Genomic DNA, 14601 nt, shown 5'->3' with positions numbered 1-14601 from the left:
TTTGAGGGAGTGATGCATGTGTGTGTGAATTTATGGGTAGAAAACCCAAGCAAAGAAATACAAGAATTAGGATTTCAACTCACACACATGAATTTTGGGATGCTCATCTCATTTTATTTCTCCTGGCAATCTATTTCTAATGCAGAAACTTTAAAAACCAAACAAGGATGTTGGCTAACAAAATTTCCACTCCAAACACTTAGCCTCATTCATTTTTGAGCATTCCCAGGAAGGAGCAATATTTTAGGGAAGGAAAATCTGAAAACAATTGGATTTCATTTCCCACATAGAGTAAGACTCAAAATACAGCAATCTGACTCAAAGTCCATTTTTACACTCAGTATTCTCAAATCTTTTTCACCTGTCGGACAATAACAGCAAAAAACAAATATCCAGGTGGCTGCTCTCTGCCCCTCCCATCTGGACTCATTTCTCTCTGCTAATATTCATGCGGACTCATGTTAAGGTAGAGGTGGGTTTCACTGTCAATGGAAAATTATTGCTTTACTTCCTCTCTATAGAGGAAAGATTGTTTTCTGGGTGGCCTGACAGCTCCTTTGAGCTACCTAAAATTAACCGTGTGACCAATGCCTCCTCCTTTTCCTGAGTGCTGTGCCCACTTTCAACTACCCCCCTTCTGGGGTATGAAGCTTTCCTGAGCAGCTGACACTCCAGTTCAGTCTGTTTCTCCCTGGCTAACAAATCTATTCTCCTGCTTGTCCTACAAAAAGTGAGACAGCTGGCAGGATCTCTTTCCTGGAGCACAGACCGTGGTGGATCCAGGCGTGCAGGTGCCGGATGTCTCTCCATGGGATAACAAAGACCTGCACCAGGTCCTGCAGGCATTGACCAGCTGCTGAGCCTTCTGTTCCTGAGCTCCGCCTTCCACAATGGGCTGTGGACACTGAGCCTGGGCCTTTTGGCTGACATCTTCCTGGCTGACCTCTGCCCATCAACTGTTAAGGCTCTAGTTGAAGCACACTTGCAAAAAATCAATCTAAAGAGATCTTTACTAAGTGGGACTCTGTGTGTGGTTACAAACAGACTCCTCCACAGTAATAAACAAACTCCCACTTACCAGGTTTGGGGCTTTGTGCCAAGTGCTTTCCATATCCTGTCCCATTTATAACCTCCATAGCTCTGTGGGAACACACTGGGATGTTGTTATTCCCATATATAGACAAGGAAACTGAAGCTTAGACGGATCCAGTGATATTCTTCATGGGGATCAAGGTCAAATACCTGGTAAATGGCAGGTTTGTATTACCCAGAGGACAATGTCAGGAAATGAATGAAAGAAAAAGAAAGAGAAATCAGAGAAGGTACATGTAATTGTTAATTTTATGTGCCAACTTGACTGGGCCATGGGGTGCCTAGACACTTGGCTAAACATTATTTATGGGTGTGTCTGGGAGTATGTTTCTGGATGAGATCAGCATCTGAATCCTCAGACTAGGTAAAGCAGGTTGCCCTCCTCACAGTAGATGGGCTTCATCTAATCTGTTGAAACCCTGAATAGAATACAAGCCTGAGTAAGAAAAGAATTCTCTCTCTCTCTCTACCTCACTGTCTGTGAGCTGGGACATCAAGTCTTCTGCTCTCAGACTCAGATCAGACTGGAACTTACACCATGGGCTCTTCTGTTTCTCAGGCATTCAGACTCAGAGTGGAACTATAGTATTGGTGTTCCTGAATCCGGACTTTTCAGCATTCATAATTGTATGAGCCAGTTGCTTATAATAATCTCTTATAATCACTCTGTCCCTCTGTTTCTGTCTCTCTCTCTTTCCCTCCTTCTCCATATACATCTTATTGGCTCTGTTTCTCTGGAGAACACTGACTAATACAATGTATTCATTTTCTATTACTACATAACAAATTCCCAGAAACTTACTGACTGAAAACAATACCATTTTTTATGTCCTGAGGGTCAGGCATGCAGATATACCTTAACTGGGTCCCCTAATTCAGGGCCTTACAAGATTGCAATCCAAGTGTTACCCGGGGCTGTGGTCTCAGGGCTCAGCCAGGGAGGGAGCTACTTCTATGCTCATGCAATTGTTGGCGGAATTCAGTTCTTTGTAGCTGAAGACATGACTACCTCAAAACTTTGCTGGCTGTTGGAGGGAGACCACCCTCACTTCATAGAGACTGCTATCAATTCTTTGCCAGGTGGGCTCCCCACCATGGCTTCTAGCTTCATCAAAACCAGCCAGGGGAGAATCTTCCAGAAAATTCACATTGCGATTTTATGTAACATAATCACAAAATTGACATCCCATCACCTTTGATGTATTCTGCTACCTAAAAGTAAGCCACATGTCCTGTCTACACTCACAGGGATGGGTTTACACAAGAGTATGAACACCAGGAAATGGGGATCATGGGTCTACTTTAGAGTATTTACACCACAGAAGTTATGGGTGACTACCCTGGCTAGGGGAGATAACCATCTATCTCTAGACTCTAGACTGAAGCCCTAAGAAAGAGGAGGAACCATATCACATGTGACTGACTGTACGTGGGCAATGTCTGGAAGGAAGGGTCTGTGAGGTGCTTCATCCACAAGTTTATGACCCTCAGCCAAGCTTCTTCTCCCCACCATGTGGTTGACCTGCACACTCATGTCCTATGAAACAACCTTGGAATAAAGTCTTAGATTCATTTTAAGGCTTAAACATATATTAAAGATTACATTATTCAAGTCCTGCTATATGCCAGGCATGGGCTAAAGTGTTCACGTGTATGAGCTTATTCAATTCCCATAACAACTTTAAAAATATGGTAAAATACCTCTGATGGAGACGCTCTTCTTAATCCCATTTTACAGATAAGGCATTAGGTGCAGAGAGGCTAAGTAACCTGCCCAAGGTCACACAACTTGTGAGCAGTAGAGCCAAGATGCAAACCTGGGTGGTCTTACTCCAGAGATGGAGCACTGACCAGTTAGACTTAAGAAAGATGCCATTTCCTGGGGGGTTTCCGGCATGTGGTATGGCCCAGCCTGGTCAAGAAAAACTGGCTGCCGCTGGAGTATGGGAGGGACATTACAGTGAGTAAGTAAACAAAAAAGGAAAAAGGACCCAGTGAATGAAAAAGAAGGTATATTTGAAATTTCCAAGGTATGTTTCCCATGGGGAAATGTGTTCCCAAAGGAAAGAACCAAGAAGCAATTAGAAAATGACTGGATCCAGTTCAAATAGAAAATTTTAAAATTACAAAGGCACTGCCTACACACTTGGTAAACACAGATATAACATCACAAAGCAGCCTATCTGTAAATGACGCACAGACTGTGTATTTCCATATACAACAGTAAAAGTGTTAAAAGGTTTACTGGAGAAGACAGCTTACAGGAGGTTTGTAACTCTTGTCCTCCTATCTGTGATGGGACTTTTCGCAATTTTGGGCAAGCAGGTTAGTAATTATCAAACTGAATTATTGTCACTGCCAAAGGATGACATTAGCTAGAATCCTGCTTCCTGCCACCATGATGGAAACCCTCCAGGTACATAAAAGATTATGGGTTAAGTTTTTTATATAACCTTTAAGAAACAAGAGCTGCAGTTCAATATTGGTACATTGCATCCCCTCTCTCGGCTCCTCTGGGCTTGGTAACCCAGGTGTGTGGTCAAGTCAGTCAGTTCCAAGGGGTCTCATGCTGCTTGAGATTTAAAAGCACAGGCTTTGGATTTAGACATATGTGAGCCCCAAAGCATTCCACTTAATAAGCTGTGACTGGACAGCATCCTGGACTCCTCCAAACCTCAGTTTCCTTATCTATAACATGGAACCCAGAGTGACATCACAATACGGTCGTAGTAAGAGATAAGTGAAATAGTACATGTGATGCATGTAACATAGTGATCAACCTTGTGAATGGTCCATAAATGGCAGCCAGCTGCAGCAGAAGGATGAACATTCCAGTTTAACAGTGCACAGAAAATTGCATGTAGGGGTGCTTGGGTGGCTCAGTCAGTTGAGTGTCCAACTCTTGGTTTCAGCTCAGGTCATGATCTCAGGGTTGTGAGATCAAGCCTCTCGTCTGGTTCCACAGTCAGGGCAAGAGTCTGCTTAAGACTCTCTCCCTCTCCCTCTGCCCCTCCCCCCACAAATAAATAAATAAATCTTTAAAAAATGGGGTGTATAACTCACCCTACAAATTAAGTCAGTAAAGAACTGGAAGCAGCTATTGTTTGTCAATGATGGGAATGTAGATCAGATATTATTCCAAATATATTGCTAGGTTAATATCGATGTTGGTATGACTGAGTCCAGGGAAAATTTCCTATGTTCTTTAGAAATAGTGTGGCCAAATAATGTGTATTATTGAAGTACGCTGAGAGAACGAATATACAGACAGCAATGGCCAGACCATATATAACAATGCAACCTTTGCAGCAACCAGCCCAGAAAGCCAATCTTGCAGCAATCGGCCCAGAATACTCAGGACTCGATCAACCACCTCCAGTTTCTCTATTTTCCCCCCACTTCCAACTCAAAGCCAGCAGAGAAAGCCAAATATGCTCCCAAACCAATCACAGAGGATGCCCCATTTCTGGTTAGTCTGCCTCCAGCTTCCCCAGCCTCTAGTTAGGGCATACCTAAGCCTTCCCTTTCCCCACTCTAAAGCTCTCTTCTCTGTCTCCTTGTGAGTCTCTGCCAAATGCCGAACGATGGTGGCCGACTCCCTTGCTATAGCAAGCTCTGAACGAATAGTCTGCTTGTCTCATCTGGACAGTCTATTCATTTCTATGACACTGATACATACAACCAAAGTGGACTACATAAAGACAAACTTCACAGGAATTCTAAATTCTTGATTAAAAGTAAAAATCTATAGGCATAAACTTTTTTGTTTGTTTCTTTTTTTTTTTTTTTAAGATTTCTGATATATTTGCGGGGGGACAGGGAGGAGCAGAGAGAGAGGTACAGGCAGACTCCACACTGAGTGTGGAGCCTGAGGCGGGGCTCAATCTCAGGACCCCGAGATCACGACCTGAGCCGAAACCAAGACTTGGACGCTTCACTGATGGAGCCACCCAGGTGCCCCTTAAGTGTTTCTCTTAAGTAAAGACATTTTAATGTATCTTACTATAAACTAAAAAATTAGACATTTAGAAAATTCAGGAAAAAAGGACAAAGAAGCTAAAAATAGAATCCTAATCTCACTACCATGGGTAACCCCTCAGCATTTTCAGATGCCTAAGGGATGTGGATGGGAATGTGCACACACATTTTTATATAAATGTGATCATGCAATTTCTGTTCTGAAATCTGTTTTTTCAATTCCAGAGTATGCATGGTGAGTTTTCCACGTCGGTGACTGTTAAAATATACCACCATGTTTAATGTCTCTATAGTATTTAATTGTGTGCATATATCACAATCAGCTAAACCATCTCATCTCCTATTAATGGACATTTAGATCATTCAATATTGTGTTCATGGGGAAAAATGCTACAATTTATGCTTCTATACATTTGGCCAATTGCTTTATCATGACAAATTGCTAGAAGCGGGAAAGCTGGTCAAGAGATATACACATTTGAAATTTCCACATATATTGATAAATTGCCCCCCAGAACACATATCATTGTAGGAACACTGGACATTGTCCGTCTCCTTCAATTTTGCTGACACGACAGGTAAAAAGCAATGTTACGTTGTTTAAACTTGCGCTTTTTATTTTTCCATTACTGGTGAGGATAAACATTTACATACTGTCTGTCTGCCTCTCTACACACACACATGCATTTGGAATTCTTCTCTGAATTGCCTTATCATGTACGTGGCCCATTTTTCAGCTGGATTTCTTTTCTCACTGATGTTAGAACTTCCTTATGTAATAGGATATTAAGCATTTTTGTCATATTTCGTAATTACATTTTTGTTTTATTTGTTTTTTTAGCTTCCAAGTATCTTTCATTTTTCTCCTTCACAGTTTCTGGCTATTGGGTTACAGGAAAGAAAATGTTCCCATTCCAAGATAATAAAAGGTTTTAAGGTTTTATTTAAATCTTTGATGCAGGATCTCCTCTCTTGCTGAGGTAGATTATACACTCAAGTGTATTTTCATAAAGGTATTTCAATCCTCTTTGCATATTGAGAATGTCCTTCTGCTGACTTCTGGTACAAATAACAGTTTGTTGGGTATAGCATTTTGAGGTTAGCATTTATTTTTTTCTGTCAAAATTTTGTAGACATTTGATTGCTCCATTTTCTCCTGGAATCCTATGTTGTTGGTAAGTCCTACCCAGTCTTTAATTTTTTTGCTAGTAAGTTACCCATTTCTTATTGAATTTTTGTAAGAGTCTTCTGGTTTCTTTAAAGTTCAGTAGTCTTACCAGGATAAATCTGAGCCTTTATCATTCTCTATTAATTTTCTGGGTTATGGTGCTTCTTCGAAAGTTCTTTTTTCTTACATTTTTATATTGTTTAATTCTAATTGGTTATTCTCCTGCTCGTAGAACCCAGGATCCACATAGTCTCCAATGCCAATCACATTTTGATCTCTGTCTTAGTCCGAATTCCCCAGGACACAGAAAATGGGCAAAACTTCATGGCAACCCCTTGTGTGGAGAGCAATCCTGGGACAGCAAGGATGAAAGCTAAGTGGAGGTGAAGCAAAGAAGGAGGAAAAGCAAATGCAAGGTTGTGCACCCTGAGCTGATCATTGCGCATCAGAAAACACAGCTGATATCTGTGGCGACATGAGCCATTGGGTCTTGGAGCAGGTCATTGGAGAGGAGGCGGAGGTGCCAATCACGTGTCTACCAAGACTTTGGTCAAATTTGTCTACTTGCTCCTTTTCACTGAAGGTTGCCAGCGGGGCACTCACTCCTCTGTCTTCCGAGGCTGTGCTGCCCCGGTGCCCCAGACAGCTGCCAAGGAAACTGTATGCCCCATCGCATCATGTGAGGCTTCATCTGAGCCTGGAAGTGGTGGGAGGAGCGGGAGCTTCTCATCCTGGTGGGTTGCCTGCCGATGCACACCAAGCAGCATGGGGAGCAATGGCTGCAGGTGGGCCTGGGGTCAGGTGTATGTGTTGGCTGCTGGTCCAGCCTGTCTGCTCTGGCTGAGGGCAGCATCTCTAGCTGAGGCTTCCCAAGCGGCCCTGATGTATGCAGCCCAGAATCTGGGAGGCTCATGTGTTGGGTCCAGTACACTCATTTTCTCTGTCATTCTTTTGTTTCTTTATCTTTGGCCTCGATGCTATCTGTGACTTTGCATTCTGTCCTGAATTTTAAGCTGGTTTCTAGAGGATCGATTCTGATCATGGCAGCTCCTGAAACATTTTCAATTTCTGCAATAATACTGTTTCTTTCTTTATTTTTATTTAGGCCTACCAGATCTATTTTAATCTCATTCTCCTATCTTTCTCCACTTTTTATCTTTTGTCCTTCTTACCCTCTAAGAATGTGAAGAAAATTCCCTGGCTTATTTGATTTCCAAAAAATGACTGCTTTGGGATATTTATTCCCTCTCTCTCTTTTTTTTCCTTTTTTAAAAAATAAAATTTCAGAATAATCATGCATTTTGAGGGCTTACGATGGCAAATATTTTGCTAGGCATTTAGCCTGAGTTATCTCTTAATCCTCACAACAGAGCGATGACATCAGTAGTATTATCTCAATGAGGCGTGGAGTGATTAATTAAATTCCCCAAGGTCACCAGAGAGAACACAGAGGAGCCAAGGCTTCAGCCAGCTGTGCCTGACTCCAAGCCCTGTTTCCATTGACTGAATGCTCTCTTCGTGTGAGTGCTTGCAGTGCCTTCCCGATAGGCCGTGGATTGCCTTTTTAACCTTGTTCATTCATCAAATTAGCTGCATATCCTTGACCAAACAATTGTACCACTTATACTCAGTTTCCTCATCTGTGACAGTGTAAATTGTGTTCTTTCTAGCTCTGAGCCTCTTGGCTCTATCTTCTCTGTACTCTGCATTGCACTGGTTTTTGGAGACCTAACCCAGACTTTCAATTTAGGCTGCTATTTGTCCAACATCGAAGCAGTGAGGCTTCAATCTTAGCTCCTCGTCTGATAAAAAGAAGTTATAAAAACCAGACACAAATGCCAGGCATTCTCCCTGCAACATATTCTTAATGGGGTAGCAGAGTGCAATGGATCGTTGATTCCTGGAAACAGGAAAAGAACTAGAGTTTTGGTTCTCAGAGCGCAAAATTTTGGTGTAGATCGTTTCTTTGTTCTCAGAAGGGTCATTTCAGGAAGCTCCCTTGACCACCACATCCAAGTTGAATAGTTACTCAGCACGGCTCCAGGCCCTGGTTTAATGCAAATCCCCATCCAGACTCTTCAGACCAGGGTCACGATCACATAAGCACTATCCTGTGGAGGGAGCATACATCTCTGCAGATAAAAATAACAACAAAAAAAATTTAAGTTCTTTTTATTGGCAGTTTCCTTCAGTTTTCAAGAGATGACATTTGAGAATGCCGGGAATATGGGAAGCAACAGAGCTGATAAAATGGGCTCTTCCTTAGGGAGGGGAGGATGCCTGATTTTTAACCACAAAGTGCAGAGTTTGGACTTCACTTCCAGAATCAAGGGGGTGTCGTGCAAGGACGTGGTCATGAGGCCCTTAAGCTTTGCCCAGGTGTGTGTAGTGGACACTGGCTGTTCGTCACCACTCAGTATCCATGGCCCCTTCTGAGGATGGTAATGGAAGATTGTGCTTTGGGCACTCACACTTGCTCATGATGGGCCCTGTGGTCCCAGGAGGACTAGGCTCCAGTTCCAGGAGTGACCGGTCAGGCCACTTAGTTCCCCTTGAGGAATGGTTGCAGGAATCAACACGTGAAGCATAAAACCTTGTTGAACCTGCCTGGAGGGACAGTCCTCTTTCGTCCATGGCCTTAGAGCTGTGCTGGTTGATGACTGTCTTTTCATGATGAGGGAAGACTTTACAAGATGCTGAGTGATATTGGGATGTGGGGAGAGGCCAGGCTCCGAAGGCAAGGGCTGGGGCCCTGGCGTCTCTCATGCCTGAAGACATATCCACCCTAGCCCTTCCCTCGATGTGAACCCATAAAATCCCCTTTCATTTGAACAGCTTTGGGCTGAGTTTTCCGCAGCCTGCCGACAAGCAGCTCCATCCCACTGCGTACGCCCACGTGGCTCGGATGCCTGAGCAGGGGGCGTTGTTCTTCGTTTCTGCCGAGGCCGGATGTGGCCCTTCCTCCCAGGTCTTGGTTTCCACTAAATAACTTTGATGTTCTCTAATAACTCGGTCATAGCATTTCATGCCGGAGGAACCTGCCTTAGGGTGCTGTTTCACCAGAAGTATTACATAAAGCTTTCAACAAGCAAAATTAATATAAAGTTACCTTCTTCTTAGGTGGGAGACTTCCTTCCCTCAGCTTCAGAGTGAATGCTGAAACGCTCCCGGGGCCCGAGTGGGTCTGAGAAAGCTCTGAATTACGCTCCATCTCAAATGTGCACTAAATGTCTACTGTGTGCAAATGGGGAGGGGTGAGGAACAATAAAGTCAGTGGCATCTTCTGTTATAAACTCCTGCCAATGAGCATGAAAAAGGGTGATATAAAGGAGGAGCAGGAAGAGGAGGAAGAGATTTTAAAATTTCTTTCGTTTTATTTTGTGGCTAGAACTATAAAAAACCAATGACCTCCTTTTGGATAAGGCATTTTTTCTTTTTCTTTCTTTTTTTTTTCTCTCAGAGAGTTCACATCAATATCTGAATTGACGTAGTAAGAAAGATACTGTAATTTCCATTTTACAGTTGATGAAACTGAGACCCGTAAGAATAAGCCAAGGACCAACAGCTAATTATCAGTCTATACTTTCTGAGTAGTCTTACTCTGGGAGGTCTCATGATAAGCATTGTCTTGTTTTCCGACTTACAGAAAATTTTAGCATGTTAGATTTTGAGGGGAGGATACATGAGCTTACCACTGAGCACATGGAATGCGTTGGCCAGGTGTCCTGGAAGTTTCCACCTCATAGGACTTTGTGATGGGCCAGTATTCCAGTTGATGTTATACTTTCATTAGTAACTTTTAAAACCAATTAATTTTAAAAGTACGTCCAATATTTTAGAAGAACTTTTGAAGGTTAAATCATTATTTTATTTGTAATGTCTCAAGGGTGACCATTTCAGGAGCAGCACGTGGTACCGGGTAGGAGGGACACACATTTGCAAGATGACAGTTAAAGTACACCATCCTTCAATTATGGAGTAGAAACAGCCATATCATTGCAAATCGAGCGTGGGCAGGCAGCTCTCTCTGGGCTCCTGGCCTCAGATCAATGAGTATCATCGGGTGGGATTGGAATGTGCTGGATTCCATCCAATCCCGGTCAGGGTTGTGGGCTCTGCATCAAGACCCCTGTTGGCAATCCTGCCTTGGCATTGACTAGCTGGCAGCCCACCACATTGCTAATTTCTCTAGGACCGAGTTCCCTAATCTGCAAAATATCCTTGATAATAGTAACTATTTTACAGAGTTTTATAAAGATTAAATGAAGTGATACCTATAAAAGCCCAGTACCAGGCCTGATGCTCAAAAAGTGCTCAGAAAACACCTTTACTCCCAGCATCATACTCAATATGGCATCATTGCCATCAATGCCACCACAGTTGTCATCATTGACATCAAAACTCAGTTAGGTCTCTGTTTTGGGCTACCTAGCTATCCATCTTCTTGTGATTTACTGCAGTGTAAGTCCTGACACCAGGGCCCATGACCTTGCCTGTCTGCCCGTGATGGAGAGATGTGCTCTGCATAGCACACCTCAAGCATCACACGCCAGGGTCAGGATAAAATACGACAAGACATGTAATTTTTTACGCGAACATTGTGTTTTATGTCATTCAAGCCAAATGGCTCAGTCACTCTACAAACACTACGCTAACAAATTAGAGGGTCATGTGGGTTGTTGTACAGACGTGAGCCTAAGTGTCTTGCAACTACCCTCCCTTGATGTCTAGTCACCACTCTGCTCTTCCTCCCTCTGCTTCCCATGGAAGCACAGCCCAAGAGGAAACTCAGGGCTCCACGTTAGGACCCTGCACATTAAGGGTTATATTTCACTTGGAGCCCCTTCTAGGTCTAAACCATAAGACTTCATTTGCCATGGTCCTGCTGATTAATGCCACCTCGTAATAAATATATTATATATTATATATATACACACAAACTATGGCTGGAAATCATTTACTGTTAGGAAACCCCTTCATCTGGGTATGTTTAAAACGTGCTGAAAAATGTCATTAAAAGCTTTTGCATCTCCAAAATATAATTTGACATAATGAAAGAAAAGAAAATTTTCCTGCTTGGTGAAATAATCTTGGACAGATGGAACAGAATTCATCAAAAATTAAGAAGAATAGGGTTGAAAAGTTAATTTTGTTCCCCCCTTCCTCCTCTCCTCCATAGTAAGGTATTCAGTTTCTGGAAAGAAGAAAAGTAATTATAAGATTTAGACGGCATATTGTAAAAAATCATGAGTTTTGAATTCTTATGGTAGAGTGGCTGTGTGGGATGTCTATTTACTTTCAGCTAAATTTTCTTTGCTTAAGTTATGTGCATAAGTTTCGTTTTCCACATTTAATTTTGGGATGGCACTCAAGTTTGAGAAAATATTTACACAAAGAAAACTAAGCATATAATGTACTATTATTAACCCCAATCCTGTTGACACTTACAGCCTTTCTTGTGAGTATCAGATCCAAAATTCTAACCCTTGTGAAACTGTAGGCACAGCCCTCTGACCTGTGTGTTAGGTATTTTTGTGGGTCTGTTGCTGTTGTTGTTGTTGTTTTGGGATTTTTTGGCTGTAATGTAATTGGTTTTGGGATTTGATGCAGGAGAAACCACTAATATAAAACACTGAAACATAATAATCCTGCTTTCTTGGGATATAGACATAGTCATATAAGACATTTTTCATATTACCGGGCATCAGGAAAAACATTTGGCTTGTTGCATGGCAATCAGATCCTTGGTGAAGGAAGATACTTGATAACCTATTAATGCACAAGAGTCTGTTGTGTACTTCTTCTACTAAACAGGAGTTAAAGAAGGAGGAGGGAGGGCAGGAGAAGGGGGAGAAGAGCCATTCCCTGTCTCCAGCAGGTGCCATTAAGTAGGAGGCTTATTGAAAGAGTGCAGTAGCCCAGCACGTACGCAAGTAAACCGGTGGAGAAAGAAATGTGACAAATCGCCCTCAATTGGCTCCACGCTTCAAAAAGAAATTTTCTTGCAAACAGCGGAAGAAGTTTCCCCTCTGAGGGTGGAGTGACCCCGCATGGCAGTTGGATCTCTTCATTGTCGCTGGCTCGGAGAGACGCGCTCTGTGTATTTCAAAGCAACTTTGATCCCAGCAGACTCTCTTTTCCTTTTCTTCTCCCGTTTTTCACTCTAATTTGAAAACTGCTTTAAGTGAGTGCTAGGAAAGAGCAACACCAATGGAAGAGGCTTACGGGCCTCTCGAAACTTTCAGCTTCATGTGCTGGAGGCAGGGAGAAGCACAGGAAATCAGTAACAACTGCTTCTGAGGAACACCAAATGGCATTTGCTGGCGTGTAGTGGGAGTGTTGGTTGAGAGCCCTTTTTGAACAAAAACCCAACCCAAATGAGCTTCAGGAATAAAGGAATGTGTCAGGAGGATATTGAATAAGGAATGTGGCTGGAATCTCATGCTTCATTCCCCCTTCTGATTACCCCCCCTTTCTTTATCCCTTTCTTCCCCTACTGATCTTCCTAGTTCTTATGTTCCATAGATGAGAGAAACCATATGATAATGGTCATTCTCTGCTTGACCTATTTCACTTAGCATTATCTCCTCCAGTGCCGTCCATGTTGTAGCAAATGTTGAGAACTCGTTCTTTCTGATAGCTGAGTAATATTCCATTGTATATATGGACCACAACTTCTTAATCCAGTCATCTGTTGAAGGGCATCTCGGCTCCTTCCATGATTTAGCTATTGTGGACAATGCTGCTATGAACATTGGGGTGCATATGTCCTTTCTCTTCACTACATCCATGTCTTTGGGGTAAATACCCAGTAGTGCAATGGCTGGATCATAGGGTAGCTCAATTTTTAACTTTTTAAGGGACCTCCACGCTGTTTTCCAGAGTGGCTGTACCAACTTGCATCCCCGCCAACAATGTAGGAGGGATCCCCTTTCTCCACATCCTCTCCAACAATTGTTGTTTCTTGCCTTGTCAATTTTTGCCATTCTAATTGACATAAGGTGGTATCTTAGTGTGGTTTTGATTTGAATCTTCATGATGGCTAATGATTTTGAACATTTATTCATGTGTCTGTTAGCCATTTGTATGTCATCATTGGAAAAGTGTCTGTTCATATCCTCTGCCCATTTTATGATTTGTTTATTTGTCGCTCTGAGAAACAAACTGAGGGCTTCAGAGGGGAGGGGGCTGGGGGAATGGGATAGACTGGTGATGGGTAGTAAGGAGGGCACGTATTGCATGGTGCACTGGGTGTTATACGCAACTAATGACTCATCGAACTTTACATCAGAAACCAGGCATGTACTGTATGGTGACTAACATAATATAATAAAAAAACATTTAAAAAATAAATAAATAAAGCCTTCCTGGATGCTAGGACGTTCAAGGCTCCAGCATCAGATGCACCCACCTTAGACTTTAAGTTGGAAGCTAGCAATATTATTAAAGTGGGGTGATGGGTAGGTAAGGAGGGCACGTATTGCATGGTGCACTGGGTGTTATACGCAAGTAATGAATCATGGAACTTTACATCAAAAACTTAGGATGTACTGTATGGTGACTAACATAGCATAATAAAAAATTATTATAAAAAAAGAAATTAAAAAAAAAAAGGATTGTGGCTGGAGCCTCAGCAAGGGTCTCTGTTCGGGCAGCTTTCCTCATTCCCCGTGTCGGCTGCAATCTTCTCTCACTCTGTGGAAATGCTTCCTTCACAGAGTTGGATGTGGGGCTACCTTGAGCTCATCTAACAGCTTCAGCCCTTCAGTGAGAGATGCCCTCCCCTGGATCACTTGGCCGCAACCACGAGTGAAAACCCCTTTATATGACTGTGGTATGCGATATCATGTTGAAGCTCATGTGTGAACCACACATATGTATGTATGAACCTCATTTAGGAGAAACAACCATGACACAACAATGTGGAGGGTCCTTCTTAGAAGCAAGCCATTCAGGAAAGACAATCCCGCAGGGGTGCACCAGAGATGGACTGTCCATTGGTCTGTCATTCCAATACAGCATTTCTCTGAGTCTTCTCTAAGGTCTACAGAACATCAAAATGTCGGGACAAAGCAGTAGGGAAAAATTAAATCAACCAGTTGCTTTGATATTATATAGACTGAACTTGGTCATCAGGGCTGGTCATTCTTGATGTGTAAGCACCTCCCCTCAGCTTTTTGGACTAGCACAGGTGACCTGAGTGATAAGACATGACAACGTCACCTCTACACTCCCCCTGGGCCAGCTGCCTTTCTTAGCTCTTCTTGGGCACAGACATTCTATCCTTCCCTGGAAAAAGGATGTGTGATAGTTAATTTTGTGTTATCTTGACAGGCTCCGTGATACACCGATAGCTGGTAAAA

This window comes from Ursus americanus, chromosome 6 (genome assembly GCF_024610735.1).
Source record: "Ursus americanus isolate L20-20 chromosome 6, mUrsAme1.1.p, whole genome shotgun sequence".
NCBI classification, from domain to species: domain Eukaryota; kingdom Metazoa; phylum Chordata; class Mammalia; order Carnivora; family Ursidae; genus Ursus; species Ursus americanus.
Note: the sequence above shows the minus strand (reverse complement) of the source record.